This window comes from Cervus canadensis, chromosome 6 (assembly GCF_019320065.1).
Source record: "Cervus canadensis isolate Bull #8, Minnesota chromosome 6, ASM1932006v1, whole genome shotgun sequence".
NCBI classification, from domain to species: Eukaryota; Metazoa; Chordata; class Mammalia; order Artiodactyla; family Cervidae; genus Cervus; species Cervus canadensis.
In genome coordinates this window covers 8,984,908-9,002,415 of record NC_057391.1, presented here as the reverse complement: position 1 = coordinate 9,002,415, position 17,508 = coordinate 8,984,908, and the positions used below count along the sequence as shown (strand labels likewise).

Below are 17,508 nucleotides of genomic sequence, written 5' to 3'. Positions count from 1 at the left end.
TCCGCCTGGGTGAGTGGCCGGGTCTTCTCAGCTGTCACTTCACGAGACAGGAGCAGAACCACATTGAATGAGCACCATCTCATTCTATGCCATTGTCCTCGTGGAGTTGCTTCCAGCTCTTTGTTGAAAAGATGAAATATGACAACACTCCCTGAATCGGATCCTTGCTACAGATTTTGGCTCTCTGGGCGTTCTCACTTCAAAGACCCCAAGGATCTCGCGATTGAGGTATGAAGCCTTGCATGATGTCAAGCTAGGGGTAGTGCCTGGCTCTCAGACCTGGGTGCTGCTTCTCGGGGGGTCTGGGAATCCCCGTGTAGCCCTGGGGAGGCAGGAACACCAAGGCGAGGGCGCTTGGGTCATACAACATACGGTTGTCTTTCTCAGATTCCGCTTGTTTGGGGTTTCTGTCCTCGCTTCCCCCTTCCCTCTGTCTTTTAAATGGAAGATGTGAGGCTGTTTCCCAAAACTGGAGAAAAGGAATCCAAGCCCATAGCTGGCTCTCCCACTTTCATGCCGACAACTCTCTGAGCACCCCCACCACCCTGGAGTAGACAGATGGAGAGAAGGTTTTAAAAACCAGGGCCAGGGAGCAAGAAAGGAATGTCTCGGGGCTGAGCCTCTGGGTCTTCTCTGAGCTACTCCTCAGATAACCCAGAGGTCAGGCTGTCAGGGGAGCATTGCTGGGCTTTAATGCCCTCCAGGGACTCCGAGCCCAGGATTCCAGCCACCGTTAGTGTTCTGACTTCTCAGGGAATGTATTTAGACTTCACTAGATTACTCAGTTTTAGGATGATGCAGGTGAGGAGTTGTGTACTTGGGGCTGAATACCAGCCTCCCTCTTCCTGGCCTGAGAATCTCTGTCAGCATCTTCCCACCATTCTCCAAGGAAAGGTCAGGTCTAAGCCTGGCCCTTGGGGCCTTCGAAGTCGAAGTAATGTGGCATCAGATTGTAAAGGCTGTGGAACCGTTCAAAGGAATCTTAGATCATCTAACCCTCTCTGTCTTTTTTTTAAATTGTGGTAAAATATGCGTGATGTAAAAGTCATCATTCTGGCCATTTTAACATGCGCAGTTCAGTCGCATCAAGTACATTCACAATGTTCTTCAATCATCACCATTACTCATTTACAGAATTTGTTCATCATCCCAAACTGGAACTCTGTACCCATTCAACAATATCCTTTTTAAAACAAAAAAGAGGAAATCAACCAAAACGGAGTGGGGCTGACCAAATATCATGCAGGTAGGACAAGGGTTTACAATATCGGGATCAAAAGCTCTGACACACCATCTGATTTCTCTCTCTTTCTTTCTTTTCTTTTTTTTTAATTTGACTGCACCAGGTCTTAGCTGCAGCATGTGGGATCTATTTTCCTGACCGGGGATCGAACCCAGGCCCCCTGCATTGGGAGCACAGAGTCTTAGCCACTGGACCACCAAGAACGTCCCCTGATTTCTTAAAATAGGATTTTGTACACACACACATACACACGCCTATACTCATCTAGCACTCAATTCCTTGTTCAGGGAGCCACACTTCCAGAAGAATGTTGGCAAACAAGTATGTGTCCAAAAACAACAGGCCGGATGGTGGCAAGAGACCTGGAAACCCCACCCCACAGGGGTGAAGGAGCTGGTGACGGGGACTCAGGACAGTCGTGGGTGTTGGCTTCCAAAGGGGTTTACCGCGTGGTGTAGAAAAGGGACTGGATGCACCTGGCTTCTGAGGGCAGGACCAGGGGGAGCGCACATGGTTGCCGCTAGGTCATTCGTACTGGAAACGTCAGAGATCTTTGCAGTAAGGCAGTCAGCTGCAGCAGCAGGCAGCGAGCTCCTGGCTGCTGAAGGCAGAGCAGAGGCTGGGTGCCCTGGGTCACCTGCGCTGACACGCCGGGGAGAGAATTTACACAGCTGAGAAAGCGTCCCTTCCAACTCTGAGATGTGTCATGCGAGAGTTGGATGATGACATCTGAGCCCAGAACCTGCCTTGGCACCCAGTCTAGACCAGTTCATGCTCTCCTGGGCCAGAGTCCTGAAACAAAGGGCTTTGGAACCTTTCTGTAGAAGGTGTTCATAGTTTTACTTGATGACACAATCAGGCAGATCATAGAGGGTTTGGACTATGTACTCTTTGAACCATATGTAGGTTGTGACCTGTTATGAAATCAATATATTCAGCAATTTTAAAAAAATGAAATAGAATTAAATAGAATATATCAGAGTACAATACACAGGGTGGGGTAAATGTTAGGCATTTTTCTTTTTTTATTTTTTGTATTGAAGTATAGTTGATTTACAATGTTGTGTTAATTTCTGGTATACAGCAAAGTATTCAAAGCCTTCAGTTCAGCTTAGTTCAATTGCTCAGTCATGTCCAACTCCTTGCGACCCCATGGATGGCAGCACTCCAGGCTTCCCTGTCCATCACCAACTCCCAGAGCTTACTCAAACTCATTTCCATCGCGTCGGTGATGCCATCCAACCATCTCACCCTCCATTGTCCCCTTCTACTCCCACCTTCAATCTTCCCCAGCATCAGGGTCTTTTCCAATGAGTCAGTTCTTTGCATCAGGTGGCCAAAGTATTGGAGTTTCAGCTTTAGCATCAGTCCTTCCAATGAATATTCAGGACTGATTTTAGGGTTGACTGGTTGGATCTCAAAGCCTGCATATATATATATATATATCTTTCCCCAAGGACTCATAAAGAATCTGCCTGCAATGCAGGAGACGCAAGTTTGATCCTTGCATCAGGAAGATCCCCTGGGGAAAGAAATGGCAACCCATTCCAGTATTCTTGCCTGAAAATTCCCAAGTACAGAGGATCCTGGTGGGTTATAGTCCAAAGAGTTGCAAAGAGTTGAAAGCAACTGAAGACACAAACCCATATATATATTCAGATTCTTTTCTATTATAGATCATTACAAGATACTGAATATAATTCCTGTAATACACTAGGACCTTGTTGGATATCCATTCTACACTAACAGTTTGCATCTGCTAATTCCTGCCACTTTCCCCCTTGGCAACCACAAGTCTGCTCTTTATGTATATAGGTCTGTTTTTTCTTGTAGGTAAGTTCATCTGTGTCATTTTTTAGATTCCACATATATCTCATATGGTATCAATATTTGTCTTTCTCTTTCTGATTTACTTTCCTTAGTATGATAATCTCTGAGTTCATCCATGTTGCTCCAAATGGCATTATTTCATACTTTTTTATGATTGAGTAGTATTCCATTGTATGTATGTGTGCATATATACACATACACACATCATCTTTATCCATCAGTAGTTCTCAAGAAACACTTTTGGTTATATTGTCTCTGTGTGTGTGTGTGTGTGTATACAAGCTCAGTGTAAAATCTATGTTCTACCAGTGCTTTGGCTACCTGATTCGAAGAACTGATTCATTGGAAAAGACCCTGATGCTGGGAAAAATTGAAGGCAGGAGAAGGGGACGAGAGAGGATGAGATGGTTGGATGGCATCATTGACTCCATGGACATGAGTTTGAGTAAGCTCCAGGAGTTGGTGATGGACAGGGAAGCCTGGCATACCACAGTCCATGGGGTTGCAGAGAGTTGGACATGACTGAGTGACTGAACTGACTGACCATGGGTTTAATTTTCCCTAGTATAAAATTTTAAACTTAATGCAAAGCATGGAACAGACATGTCTAGAATCTTAGAACTGGGTTACAAGTTGCTAGAAAGGTCACATGCCAGATTAGAGAGGTGACAGTCTCTGCCAGGCCAGGCAGCTGTGACTGCTTGCTTTCCTGGCCGGGGACACCGTGACCCTCAAGTCTGTGGTCCTGCAGTTGGCCCCACAGGGTAACCATGTGCTTGGCTGAGAGCAGTCGAAAACCTGTGCACACCTGAGGAGCAGACAGGACAGCAGGCCTGACATTTTGTTAAAGTCTTCCTTTCACACAAGGGACTGTGGTGAAAATAAATTTTGATGCTCAGACAGTAATAACAAACAAACCCTAGAGACAGAAAACCAAGGGTTTTATGCAACCCTTCTTCCCCATCTCCACAGAGATCCCCACGCCTGTGTGCAATTGCTTTACTCTCCCTTCTCTTAAATCAGGGTCTTCTGTCTTCCTGGGACAGAACTGTGAGCACATATGCAGGGGGCTTTAGTTAAAAGGGAACTGCCCAGAAAACAACACAACTCTGTAAACCAATTATCCTTCAATAACAAAATAAATTTAAAAAGGGGGAGAACTGCTAAGTACTCGAGAGGGTTTTGAATGGATAGGCACATTATAGAGTGCAACATTTTGGACCATGAGGCCCAAAAGGATGTCTATGGTAAGACCAAGAGATATAATATATACATACACAGTGTTTCCCAAACTAAAGGATGCTGCTGCCAGATTTCCGCTGAATCCTTTCTGTAATGCAGACACTGCATAACAGATCTGTTTTTGTGTGTCCAACGTCCCTTAACATAAATGATTTCAGCATCCACCTTCCTCCACTTCCTACAGACAGTTGTTCCTGTCCTGCTACCATTCCATGTGGTTGTCGTGGGACTGCCAATCACAATGTCTCGCCCCATCTCTCTGGACTCAATGATTGGTCCATGGAAAAGGCAACAGACCCAAGCTGGGCCAATCAGGGGTTTTCCTGATACATTATATTAAAGCAGTAGGCAAGAACTCAGTTTTTCCAATGGGAAAAGGAGAAGTTTTTTCTAGGTTAGAGCTGCCTTTGGCCTCATTTTCCTCCAGTTGTGTGGAGGAAGACAATGGACACGGTGAGAGAACAAGAACTCTGATGACCTCTTGCTACTTTGCCCAGTTCTACTGCCCAGCACCCAGCCTACCTTACTTACATGGACAGACAGATGGAGGAGTGGGTGTATGGTGGGGCAAGGGGTATTTGCTTGTTGCTTAGGCTAGTATGAGTTGCTTTTTGTAATTTACACCTGAAAGAGTTGCTTCAGCATGCATATAATGAAGCTGGTACAGGATTCAGAGTGACAACCTGTGTTTGAAGCCTAGAGCTGATTCTTATTAACTATGTTCAAGATATCTAGCTTGTCCAGATCTCAGTCTTAACATCTGTACAATATACAAGGTATTTATGAAGTTTAAATGAGTTAATTGTGTGAAAGTGTTTTGTATAGTGATAAAATGTTGTCTGAATGTTAAAGTAATTACTAATCTAAGCACCTTTCTCCTACAAAATAAAGGGGGGCCTGCAGTCTCCCTCATGACCTTCCCAGCTGATCCACTCTACCCAAAGGAACCACTATTCTGACCCCTATCATTAGAGATTATCAGAAAACCTGGGTTTGAATACCAGTGTTGCTAATTATTAACAGTATGACTAACTTCTTTGAACTGCAGTATTATCATCAGTAAAATGGAGTTAATTTTAAAAGAAAAAGCTTTGGAGAGTAGTTGAAAAGCTTGCTAGGCTTTCTAATATAAGTTTTCCAACAAGGATCCTTATAATGTGGTCTGTTAAGGAATAAGGGGTTTATTTCTCTGCTATGAGATCATCGAGGGCAGGTGCTTGGGTTGGTGGGTGGCTTAGGCACCAGGTCTGATAGCAACTGGTGGATTTTAAGACCATTACAATCTGCGTCAACTTCACCAACAGGAAAGGGGAGAAGAGCATGGAGGAGGCAGCTCCAGTTGAGTGAGGTTAACTCTTGCTCAGGGTCCATTAGCGAAGGCTTAGGCATGTGAGCCCACCTGGCTCAAGGGAGGCTGGGAAATGTAGTCACCGGCTGGACAGCCATGTTCCAGCTACAACACTCGCCAGCCAAGAGGGGAAAAACAGATTTCAGAGGAGAGCTGCTGCACAAGGAGTCAATAATTGCATTTAAGGTGTTTAGAATATTCCAGAACACAGGGTCGTACCAAATATGAGCTGTTTAGTACTGTTAATTCTCATGCAGTAGAAAATTAGGAAAGAAAGTTTTTCCTCAAACTAGGCTACAGCATGGCTCTTTCTAGGAAAACTATTTCTCTTCTCAAGATTATATTCTGCCAGGTTCCCTTGGCAGCTCTCAGCACGTCACTCAAACCCTTCTCTTTAAGGGCCTCCATTCGTCTGCCCTGAAGAGCTTCTAAAATACTCCCTTGTGACAATCTTGAAAAAGCAGCCATGGAGAAAGTCCAGCCTTGTCTGCTGGAAGGCCCCATTTACTTACGGAATGAACTCAGACAAGCAGACAATTAATGATAAATGGATGTTAGACTTGTTACATTTCCCAGCCTAGTTTTAGCCAAATTATGAATTCATGCAAGCCAGTATGGAGATCCTGGGAATCTCTTTTGTTAACTTGGGCTCTGGCTACTCCTCTTCTGCTTGCAGACTTGTGGGGAAGAGGGGATGTGGTGGGCACCTGGCTATAAGAGGATGGCTAAGATTGATTGACAGTACGCCTTCTGATGTCATAAATAATGCAAGCCTCCGTCCCATTAGCCATGGAAATTTGCAGTAGGAAACTAATGAAGTCTTTAATTATAAAGTCCTAACTGTTTAGTCTTCCAAGGAGACAGAGTCCCTAATAAATGCTCTGGCAGAGGCCATAAGCAGGGGGTGGGCTGTGTTGCGTAGCTGGATGTATGAGAGACCACCCACAGGGCGAGGAGGGCAGGGAGGCCAGAGCAGGGCTTGTTCATGACCTCAGCAGATGGGCTGCCAAGGAAACAAAACTCTCCCCTGCCCTTTACCCACCCCCGGAACTGCCCAGACCCAGGGAGGAATTGGGTCTCGCTTAGGACAGCCCACCTGCACTTAGCTCACCCACAAACATTACCTGGTTTCTTAGCAACCTTGAGCATCTTTAGGAGTCATTAATTGCACAGTTTCACCATCAGCTGGGACTAGGGCCTGACTTCTTCCACCCTGCTTGTTAAAGTTTCCAGCTGTGACCAAGTACAAGCATTGCTTGCAAAAGAAAAAAAGTGGGAGTGATTATCTCCCTTACTGGACTATAACGGAAGATGGGGGAACCAAGAAGTGCTGCTTCCATCGAGCAAGCTTATAAAAATGCCTGCAGGGTCGATATGTCTGGTGGGGATGGGGTGGGAGGATGGATTGCCTGAAGCCATCACACGTACAGCGTGAAGTGGAGGCAATTCTCCTGGTCATTTGGGCTGAAATTCTTTTACTGAAAGGTCCAAAAAGTTGAAGCTAGGTTGCTTATTTTTATTTATTTCTAGGCTGACACTCCCAGAAAATTACCTCAGTTTTCTGCTTCACTTCACTTGTCCAGCCAACCTACAGAGAAGTCAGTTAATTGCCTGGTTCCTTGTTGTTCAGTCGCTAAGTCGTGTCTGACTGTCTGTGACCCCAAGGACTGCAGCATGCTAGGCTCATCTATCTCCCAGAGTTTGCTCAAATTCTTGTCCTTTGAGGCGGTGATGTCATCCAACCATCTCATCCTCTGTCATCCCCTTCTCCTCCTGCCTTCAGTCTTTCCCAGCACCAGGGTCTTTTCCAAGGTTCAAATCCCAAGTCTAAGAGCTGCTTCTAGAGGCAGCCACGGTGTTCAGGTCACCACGATGTCACCTTCCCTATCACTGAAGGGAACAAGTGCCACCCTGGGGGAGGGGACCCCAAGAATGCCATGTCATCTGAACTCTAATAGCCAGATGGACGCCACCTCGGATTTTCAAGGGAAGTACCAAAAGACAGAGGAAGCCCATACTAGAAGCTTCCAAAGCCCCTTTGGGTAGTATCCATAGAAACTGGAGAAAACAAAAGTAACAAGCAGCCAACTTCAGGCTGTGGAGACAGCCCAGGGTGAGTCAGAACTAATAAAAGTGCTCTGTAATGTCCCTGCACAAACTGTGGAGACGCTTGCAAGCCTCAGAGCATTTTCACTTTGGGCTGAAGCCCCAGAATCCATTCAGCTGGTGATTAATTGCAGGAAAGATCCTGGGAAATAGATCAGGAACTGAAAGTGGTTTGTATCAGTATGATCATTAAAATTTGATCAAAAGCTGGACTTGGCTAGTTCCCTTTGGATGGCGTTTTCTGAAAGCAAGTTTGAAAAAGCAGTTCCCAGCCTTCCCACCATCAACTCTTCTTGAATTCCCAAGTCATATTTTGAGGCAACACTGCATAATGGATCAGAAGTAGAGCAAAGCAGATGTGTGCACTGGGACCTTTTTAGATGGCAATGTAGAAAGCAAAGAAATAAAAATAGTTTGAGTGTCAAGATAACTGGTAAAAATCAGAAGTCTTAGCAAAAATGCGTATGGTTGACTTATTTCTCTGTATTAACAAGTAGTATAGAAGCAGTGTTAAATTGATGGGCTTCCCAGGTGGTTCAGTGGAAAAGAATTTGCATGCCAATGCAGGAGATGTGGATTTGATTCCTGGGTCAGGAAGATCCCCTGAAGAAGGAAATGGCAACCCACTCCAGTATTCTTGCCTGGAAAATTCCATGGACAGAGGAGGCTGGTGAGCTATATAGTCCATGGGGGTCTCAAAAGAGTCAGACAGGACTAAGTGATTAAACAGCAACAATGTTAAGTTTGTATCCTAGTTAGCTCTTTTAGAAGCTTGGACTTAACATTTTCCCATAGTTACAGGGCCAAAGCTCCTTAAGTTGTAGACGTCATTACAGATGACAATCACTCCAAAACCATCCCATCCATCCACCCTTGTAGCACCTGAATCCACCCAATTTCACCTTATTGCACTGTTTTTGTTGCCTTTCTATATCTGTGTCCTCTGATAGACTCCAACCAAGTTCATTTTGAGAAAATTCTGGCTTTAGCTCAACACTAAGTCTTCAGTAGTGAAAGTGAAAGTCACTCAGTCATGTCCAATTCTTTCCAACCCCATGGACTATACACAGTCCATGGAGTTCTCCAGGCCAGAATACTGGAGTGGGTAGCCTTTCCCTTCTCCAGGGCATCTTCCCAACCCAGGGATCAAACCCAGGTCTCCCACATTGCAGGCAGATTCTTTACCAACTGAGCCACAGGTGAAGCCCAGGAATACTGGAGTGGGTAGCCTATCTCTTCTCCAGCAGATCTTCCTGACCCAGGAATCGAACCAGGGTCTCCTGCATTGTAGATGGATTATTTACCAACTGAGCTATCAGGGAAGCCCATTCTATAAATACCTGTTTAAATAATGAAAAAAATGAATGGTCATTCAGTTTTTCAGCCCTTCCATAAGAATCTGCACATTTAAACAGGAGAAAAATAAAACCCTAACTCCTGTTTTTATAAATGATATCTGTGTTCTCTTCTTCATGAATTTACCCCATGTTCTTCATAATGCTATAGATTTCCACTGCTTCTGTTGGAAAATGCATTTTGGCTTCTAACCAGGATCTCAGGACACCCAAAACATGTTTATCCTGCTCAAGGGTTCTTAATGAATCCAGTGGCTTTCTGCCTCCCCAGCTGCTCTGGCAGACAGGATTCTTTCTTTCTTTTCTTTATATATGACCCCCTGCACTTGGTGCAAAAAAAGGACTTCTCCTAGGGGGTCCCAGAAGAAAGAAAGCCACCTACTCACATTCATAAGCACATGCTTGCATCCTGGGGAACATTCCTTAAGCGATGGATTTGTCTCCTAGGAACTGCTGCTTCCCTTTCCTACTTTCCTTTCCTGTCTTTTCTCTTTTCTTCCTTCCCTCTTTCTTTTTCTTTTGTATTTCTTCAAATTGAAAATAAGGAAAACAAGACAGTTTTGAACTTTTACTTTTCTCCGGTTACAAAATCATTTAGAATGCTCAGCTCCCAATCTCTTTTGCTCTGCACTCTGCAGCCCAAAAAGAAACAGCTATTCCCATCCACTTTGAAAGCACTGATTTCTTTTAATTTTTTTTTCTTTAGCACTATTTCATTTGTGCATTCCTGAGCTTTGCTCTTAACCATCTTGCAATATTGCAGCGACATCTCTTTTCCATCTTGTGTTGCCATCAGGGAGGCTTCTGCCCTGGCAGTCTGGATTGTGGAGACTTGTAACCACTTAACTGTTAGGGGATGTTGGTGGCTAGCAGGAGGTTTGAAGATGGAAAAGGTATGAGAAAGTCAGTTGGGGAGATAACAGGTAAAGACTGGTTTGCTTTGAAGGCAACACCTATTCATTAACATTATGTGAAAAATATTTAGCCAAAATAATATGAATAGTAAATATTAATTTAAACAAAGTATGCTATAACTATTTGGGAAGATGGGAGTAGAAAGAAAGGATATATTGGGAGTGGGGAGGGGAACATAAGATTTTAGAAGTAAATTTAACTCCTCTATAATAGAAAGTCGATAGACAATGCCCAACATTTTAAAATCAAGAAATCTCCCCCTACTTTAATATACATGACATTTTCATTCATTTCTTGCAGTCCAAAATATTTTCTGATTTTTACTGTGATTTCTTTCTGGATACAGGGATTATTTAGAGGCATATTTGTAAATTTCCACATATATGGAGGTTTTACAGTGTATTTTTGTTGCTGATTTCAGCTACAATATTGTCAGAGAACATATGCTATATGACTTCAGTCCTTAAAAATTTGAGACTTGCTTTTTGACAATATATGATTGATCACCTCCATATATGCTTGAAGAGAGGATGTACCCTGCAGTTGTTGACTACTCCGTGTTGTTTATTAGATTATTTCTTAATCAAGTTGCTGCAGGCTTTTGTGTTCTTACTGATTTTTGTCTGCTTGTTCTTTCAGTTACGAAGTATGCTTTTAAAACTTCCAGTAAAATAATATTTTTGACCAGTCCTATTTAGTTCTGTCAATTTTTGCTTTATATTTAGGTCATAGTCTTAAGGTGAATACAAATTTAGGGTTGTTATATCTTTCTAACAAAATGTACATTGTATTATTATTGTATCTCCCTTTATGGATATAGTTTACTATATCCATAGTATCCATAGTAAACTATATCCATTTATCCATACTATATCCATTTATATCTGATATTAATAAAGCTATACCTACTTTCTTTTCATTGATATTTACATTATATTTCTTAATTCACCTTTTCCTTACAACATTTCTGGATTTATATAGATGATTCTTATAAACATAGTTTTTTAAAATAAAAGTTTAAGGATATTTGACTATTAATTGTCTCATTGCATTATACACAGTTACTGCTATATTGGGGTTTGTTATTTTACTAAGTAATTTATTGTTACTCTTATTTGGTCTACATTCTTTTTCTCTCTCTTCTTTCTTTGTTTTTATTTTGAATTTTTCCCCAAGTTTTATTGAGAAGAAATTGACATACAGCACTGTGTAAGTTTAAGGTGTTTGGCATGATGGTCTGATTTACATATTTTGTGAAATGATTACAAGAGGTTTAGTTACATCCATCATCTAATATAGATACGTAAAAGGAAAGAATTCCTCTCTGTGATGAGAACTCTTAGCACTTCATCTCTCAACAACCTTTCTATATATGATACAGCAGTGCTAACTATAGTTAAGTTGTACATAGCATCCCTAATACTTACATATCTTAAAAGTGAAAGTTTATCCTTTTTGACCACCATCCTCCAATTCTTCCCTCCACTCAACCAACCACAAATTTGACCCCTTTTTCTGTGTTAGGTATTTTATTTTTGTATTTTTTGATTCCATATATAATCGAGATCATGCAATATCTGCCTTTCCCTGTCGGTATTGTTGCACTCAGTACGATGCCCTCAAGCTTCATCCATGTCACAAATGGCAGCACTTTAAAGATAAACGTCCCATTGTCTCCTGTTTTGCATAACTTTGTATTGCTTCTCTTACACTCACTTGTCTGTCTCATTGTTGTACCTTGAGTGTTGCCTGTATTATAATCAGGATCAGTTTAAGATTCTTATCTTGTTTTACAAGTCTTACTATAATGTAACTAGGTGTGGTTTTCTTTCTTTAAAAAATAATCTGTTTGAGATCAGTAAGATTTAATATATGGCTTATTATCTGTCATCAGTTTTGAAAATTTCACATTATTTTCTTCAAGCATTACATCATTTTCTCTCTCTCAATTTGTGATATCTTCTTATTATATCTTTTATTTACCACTGCCTGTGTATTGTCCATTAATTTAACTCTTCACAGTTCATTCTGCATTATTTGCTCTGACCTATCTCCCATTTCACTGATTTTCTCTTCATCTGTGTCAAAGCCTTTGTTCAATCCATCTATAGAGTTCTTAACTTCAGTTGCTAACTTTTTCCATTTTAAGATTTCCACTTGGTTCTTTCTTAGAGTTTACAGCTCTTGACAAAAATCACTGGCCTATTCATTAGTCTCTCTGAACTCGGCGAACCGTTATACGAGGCTGATGATGCCCATATCTGAGGCTCCTGTGGGTCTGTTTCTTTGGTTTGTTGTTTCTGATTTTGTTTGTTTCATGTTGTCTCGTCATTTATTAGGCCTTTTTTTTAACTTTTTATCCCGTATTGGGGTACAGCTGATTAATAGACAATGTTGTGATAGTTTCCGGTGAACAGCGGAGGGGGTCAGCCACACACATATATGCGTCCACTCTCCACCGAGCCTGCCGCCCACGGCTTTTCTTTTTTTATAATTAGGTGCCCAGTGTTGTATTTACCACATTGTCTGTGAAATATACTTTAGGTCTGGGGTGATACTTTCCTCTATAGAGGGATATCACCAACTGGTTTTACCTCAATCATTTTCAGAGATGAGCTCATCTGAAGCGGAGCTCCATTCCTTGTAAGGCATTTCTGACTCCAGCTCACCCTTATTCCTAGAGTGTTCCCTTTGGGATCTTAATTTAGAATTCACCAGAGGTCCCCTTGGTGAGCATTAGGTTGGGCCCCTTAGTCCAATATGACTGTCAAAAGTGACCTTCAGCCTTTCAGCCAGTCCCTTCAGAGTGGCAAAAGTCCCCAGGGAAAACCATCTCCATGTGCTCGGTCATTCCTTGGCCTCTCTCCTCTAGCCAGGGAATTCTTTGCTGTCCTGATTCCTCTCAGATGCCTCCAAGCAGACACTTAAAAATTTTTGTTCTGCTCTTCTAATTTTCCTCAGTGGGTGTACGGGTTTAAATTGGCCAGTCTATCATTACTGGAATGTCAGCAATTAAAAAAATAAAGAGACTATGGAATCTACTTAACGATATCCTGTCATTACATCACCAAGGTTAAAAATGTATATCTCAGTTCCAGGGTGGATTTATTCCATATCTACACCAACATTAGAGTATAAAAATTCTTTCTCTTGTGTTAGAATCTAGGAAGAAGACTGCCAAAATTACAGTCACAATTTGGGAATTTCCAATTTGTTTCTTATGGTGTGAAGTAAATGGATATAAGAAGTCTGTCTCCACCTTCAGTCTTCCACTCTGATTTTTAAACTTTTTAAAATATATCTCACAGAGTAATAGTATGTGAATGTAGACTTACATAAGTTTTGGTTTGGCCTCTATTTTTTTTTTTTAATTTGGCTGTGTTGGGTCTTTGTTGCGACACGTGTGGCCTTCTGGTTGCTATGCTCAAGCTCTGTGGTTGGAATCTTCGTTCCCGGACCAAGGCTTGAACCCACATCCCCTGTGCTGGAAGGTGGACTCTTAACCCCTGGACCACCAGGAAAGTCTCTCCGGCCTCTGTTCTTTTAGGGAAAGTCTGAAAATGTTTTGATCCTTAAAAAAAACTCAAACTTCAAATTTTTTAACATCCTATATTCCGAGATTTCTCCTTCTTCCCATAGAGTATGTACCTCCTTTCCCTCTGATGGCTTTCTTATGCCAGAACCCGAGGGAATCCTCATTTTAAAGGAACTGGCATCACGGTCACAAGAGCCATAAAAGTGGAATTTAAAAAATTTAAAACAGGCAGTGGTATCTAAGGTCTGAGATGGCCAGAGTCCAGTGAAACCATTGAGATTAATATGTGCTGGAGCTGCTAGAATTTCTTGGGACTGAATAATCCCTAAGCTCAGTATCTTGTCAAAACAGATTGGAGAACGATTTTTGCTTGATGTACTTTCCAATTAAATAATCTTATACACTATGCTTCCTCATAACTGCACCATTATAATTGGATTAGAGCATTTGGGGTTTACTTTTTAAAAAATTAAGCAGTTTAGGGGCTTCCTAGGTTGCTCAGTGGTAAAGAATCCATCTGCCAATGGAGGAGACATGGATTCAATCCCTGGGTTGGGAAGATCCCCTGAGAAGGAAACGGTGACCCACTCCAGTATTCTTGCCTGGGAAATCCCATGGACAGAGGAGTCTTGCGGGCCACAATCCATGGGGCCACAAAGAGTCAGACACGACTGACTCTTTGTGTACCCACACACACAGGCAATGTGCAGATTGAAAGATTTGGATGACAAGTTTGCCCAATGAGATCTTGATATTCCCTTTACTGAGGTATGCATTGATAGATTAGAAGAGCCTTCCAAGCAGATGATGGTTTCTTTCCATCATAGTAGGTACCTCTAGTTAGGCAGGTGAGTAACTGACTGTAACTTCCTGAAAGAACTATTATTGGAATTAGAACATAACCATCCATACTGGAAATACTAGCTGGCCACATACTGAGATCAACGAATCCCAAAGTTGCCTATTCATTTTATTCATAAAACAACATTTATTGAGTACTTCCCATGTACCAGCTTTGGGAACAAAGCAGTAAAAAGTCAGACTTTGTCCTTGCCTAATGGGACTTATGTTCTAATAGACAAAATATGATAACAGTACTTAACAGATAAGCAAAAGAATTGCAGGGTGTACTGTGTTATCAAAATAAATAAGCAGGGGGATATGAAAGAGAGTGTCCAGAGAGGCCACTTTAGATAAGAGGGTAGAGGAGAGCCTAAGGAAATCAATGGTGGCCTGAGGCATGAGATTGCACCAGTCATACAAAGATCTGGGGAGAAAGAGGTCCAGGCAGAGGGAACAACCTCTGAAAAAGGATTTGAAATAGTCTAGGCCCAGAAAGGAGGCTCCATCCAGTAGGATGAGACAACAGGAAAAAAATAAAGAAGTGTTGGAAAGATGGGCAGATATTGGGTTTTTAGGGATCTGGAGATCTTTGTAAAGGTTGTATGTGAATCTAATTGTGAGTGAATATTTTCTCAATATGAATATGGATCCAATCAGTTCAGTTCAGTCACTCAGTTGTGTCTGACTTCTTGCAACCCCATGGACTGCAGCACGCCAGGCTTCCCTGCCCATCACCAACTCCCAGAGTTCACTCAAACTCATGTCCATTGAGTCAGTGATACCATCCAACCATCTCATCCTCTGTCATCCCTTTCTCCTCCTGCCTTCAATCTTTCCCAGCATCAGGGTCTTTTCAAATGAGATCATTCTTTGCATCAGGTGTCCAAAGTATTGGAGTTTCAGCTTCAGCATCAGTCCTTCCAATGAATATTCAGAACTGATTTCCCTTAAGATTAACTGGTTAGATCTCCTTGCAGTCCAAGGGACTCTCAAGAGTCTTCTCCAATACCACAGATCAAAAGCATCAATTCTTCGGTGCTCAGCTTTCTCTATAGTTCAACTCTCACATCCATATATGACTATTGGAGAAACCATAGCTTTGACTAGACGGACCTTTGTTGGCAAAGTAATGTCTCTGCTTTTTAATATGCTGTCTAGGTTGGTCATAACTTTTCTGCCAAGGAGCAAGCTTTTTTTTTTTTTTTCATTTACTTTTATTAGTTGGAGGCTAATTACTTTACAATATTGTAGTGGTTTTTGTCATACATTGACATGAATTAGCCATGGATTTACATGTATTCCCCATCCTGATCCCCGCTCCCACCTCCCTCTCTACCCGATTCCTCTGGGTCTTCCCAGTGCACCAGGCCCGAGCACTTGTCTCATGCATCCCACCTGGGCTGGTGATCTGTTTCACCCTAGATAATATACATGTTTCGATGTTGTTCTCTTGAAACATCCCACCCTCGCCTTCTCCCACAGAGTCCAAAAGTCTGTTCTGTACATCTGGGTCTCTTTTTCTGTTTTGCATATAGGGTTATCATTACCATCTTTCTAAATTCCATATATATGTGTTAGTATACTGTAATGTTCTTTATCTTTCTGGCTTACTTCACTCTGCATAATGGGCTCCAGTTTCATCCATCTCATTAGAACTGATTCAAATGAATTCTTTTTAATAGCTGAGTAATATTCCATGGTGTATATGTACCACAGCTTCCTTATCCATTCATCTGCTGATGGGCATCTAGGTTGCTTCCATGTCCTGGCTATTATAAACAGTGCTGCGATGAACATTGGGGTGCACGTGTCTCTTTCAGATCTGGCTTCCTCGGTGTGTATGCCCAGGAGTGGGATTGCTGGGTCATATGGCAGTTCTATTTCCAGTTTTTTAAGGAATCTCCACACTGTTCTCCATAGCGGCTGTACTAGTTTGCATTCCCACCAACAGTGTAAGAGGGTTCCCTTTTCTCCACACCCTCTCCAGCATTTATTGCTTGTAGACTTTTGGATAGCAGCCATCCTGACCAGCATGAGATGGTACCTCACTGTGGTTCAGATTTGCATTTCTCTGATGATGAGTGATGTTGAGCATCTTTTCATGTATTTATTAGCCATCTGTATGTCTTCTTTGGAGAAATGTCTGTTTAGTTCTTTGGCCCATTTTTTGATTGGGTCATTTATTTTTCTGGAATTGAGCTTCAGGAGTTGCTTGTATATTTTGGAGATTAATCCTTTGTCTGTTGCTTCATTTGCTATTATTTTCTCCCAATCTGAGGGCTGTCTTTTCACCTTGCTTATAGTTTCCTTTGTTGTGCAAAAGCTTTTAAGTTTCATTAGGTCCCATTTGTTTAGTTTTGCTTTTATTTCCAATATTCTGGGAAGTGGGTCGTAGAGGATTCTGCTGTGATTTTATGTCAGAGAGTGTTTTGCCTATGTTCTCCTCTAGGAGTTTTATAGTTTCTGGTCTTACATTTAGATCTTCAATCCATTTTGAGTTTATTTTTGTGTATGGTGTTAGAAAGTGTAAAAATGCAGAAAACTTCACAAATTTGCGTGTCATCCTTGCGCAGGGGCCATGCTAATCTTCTCTGTATCGTTCCAATTTTAGTATATGTGCTGCCGAAGCGAACACTCTTGCCACCTCTTCTTAATATCTTCTGCTTCTGTTAGGTCCATACCATTTCTGTCCTTAATTGTGCCCATCTTTGCATGAAATGTTCCCTTGGTGTCTCTAATATTCTTGAAGAGATCTCTAGTCTTTCCCATTCTATTTTTTTCCTCTATTTCTTTGCATTGATTTATCTCTCCTTGCTATTCTTTGGAACTCTGCATTCAAATGGGTCTATTTTTCCTTTTCTTCTTTGCCTTTTGCTCCTCTCCTTTTATCCTCCACATGAGGCCGAGGAAATTTATCAGGATTGATCTGTCATAAACTGCCTAGAAGTCTGTATTCTATGTGAAAAGCACCGAATCACTAAACCCAAAGTTAGGACACCTGGAGTTCTGGCCTCAGCTGTGCTCTTCATAACAGGATCATAATGATACCTGGCCAGTCCATTTCATGAAGCTCTTATCAAGTCTAGATGAA

General features: G+C 41.9%; 2 non-coding genes across 2 annotated transcripts; both read right to left on the bottom strand.

Moving 5' to 3' along the window:
• Positions 1–1,373: 1,373 nt before the first annotated feature.
• Positions 1,374–1,446, bottom strand: TRNAG-CCC. The gene has a single exon. It is a non-coding gene; the product is annotated as a tRNA-Gly (tRNA).
• A 15,499-nt stretch (positions 1,447–16,945) lies between these two features.
• On the bottom strand, positions 16,946–17,052 carry LOC122444370. The gene has a single exon (XR_006270214.1). It is a non-coding gene; the product is annotated as a U6 spliceosomal RNA (small nuclear RNA).
• Positions 17,053–17,508: the final 456 nt, after the last annotated feature.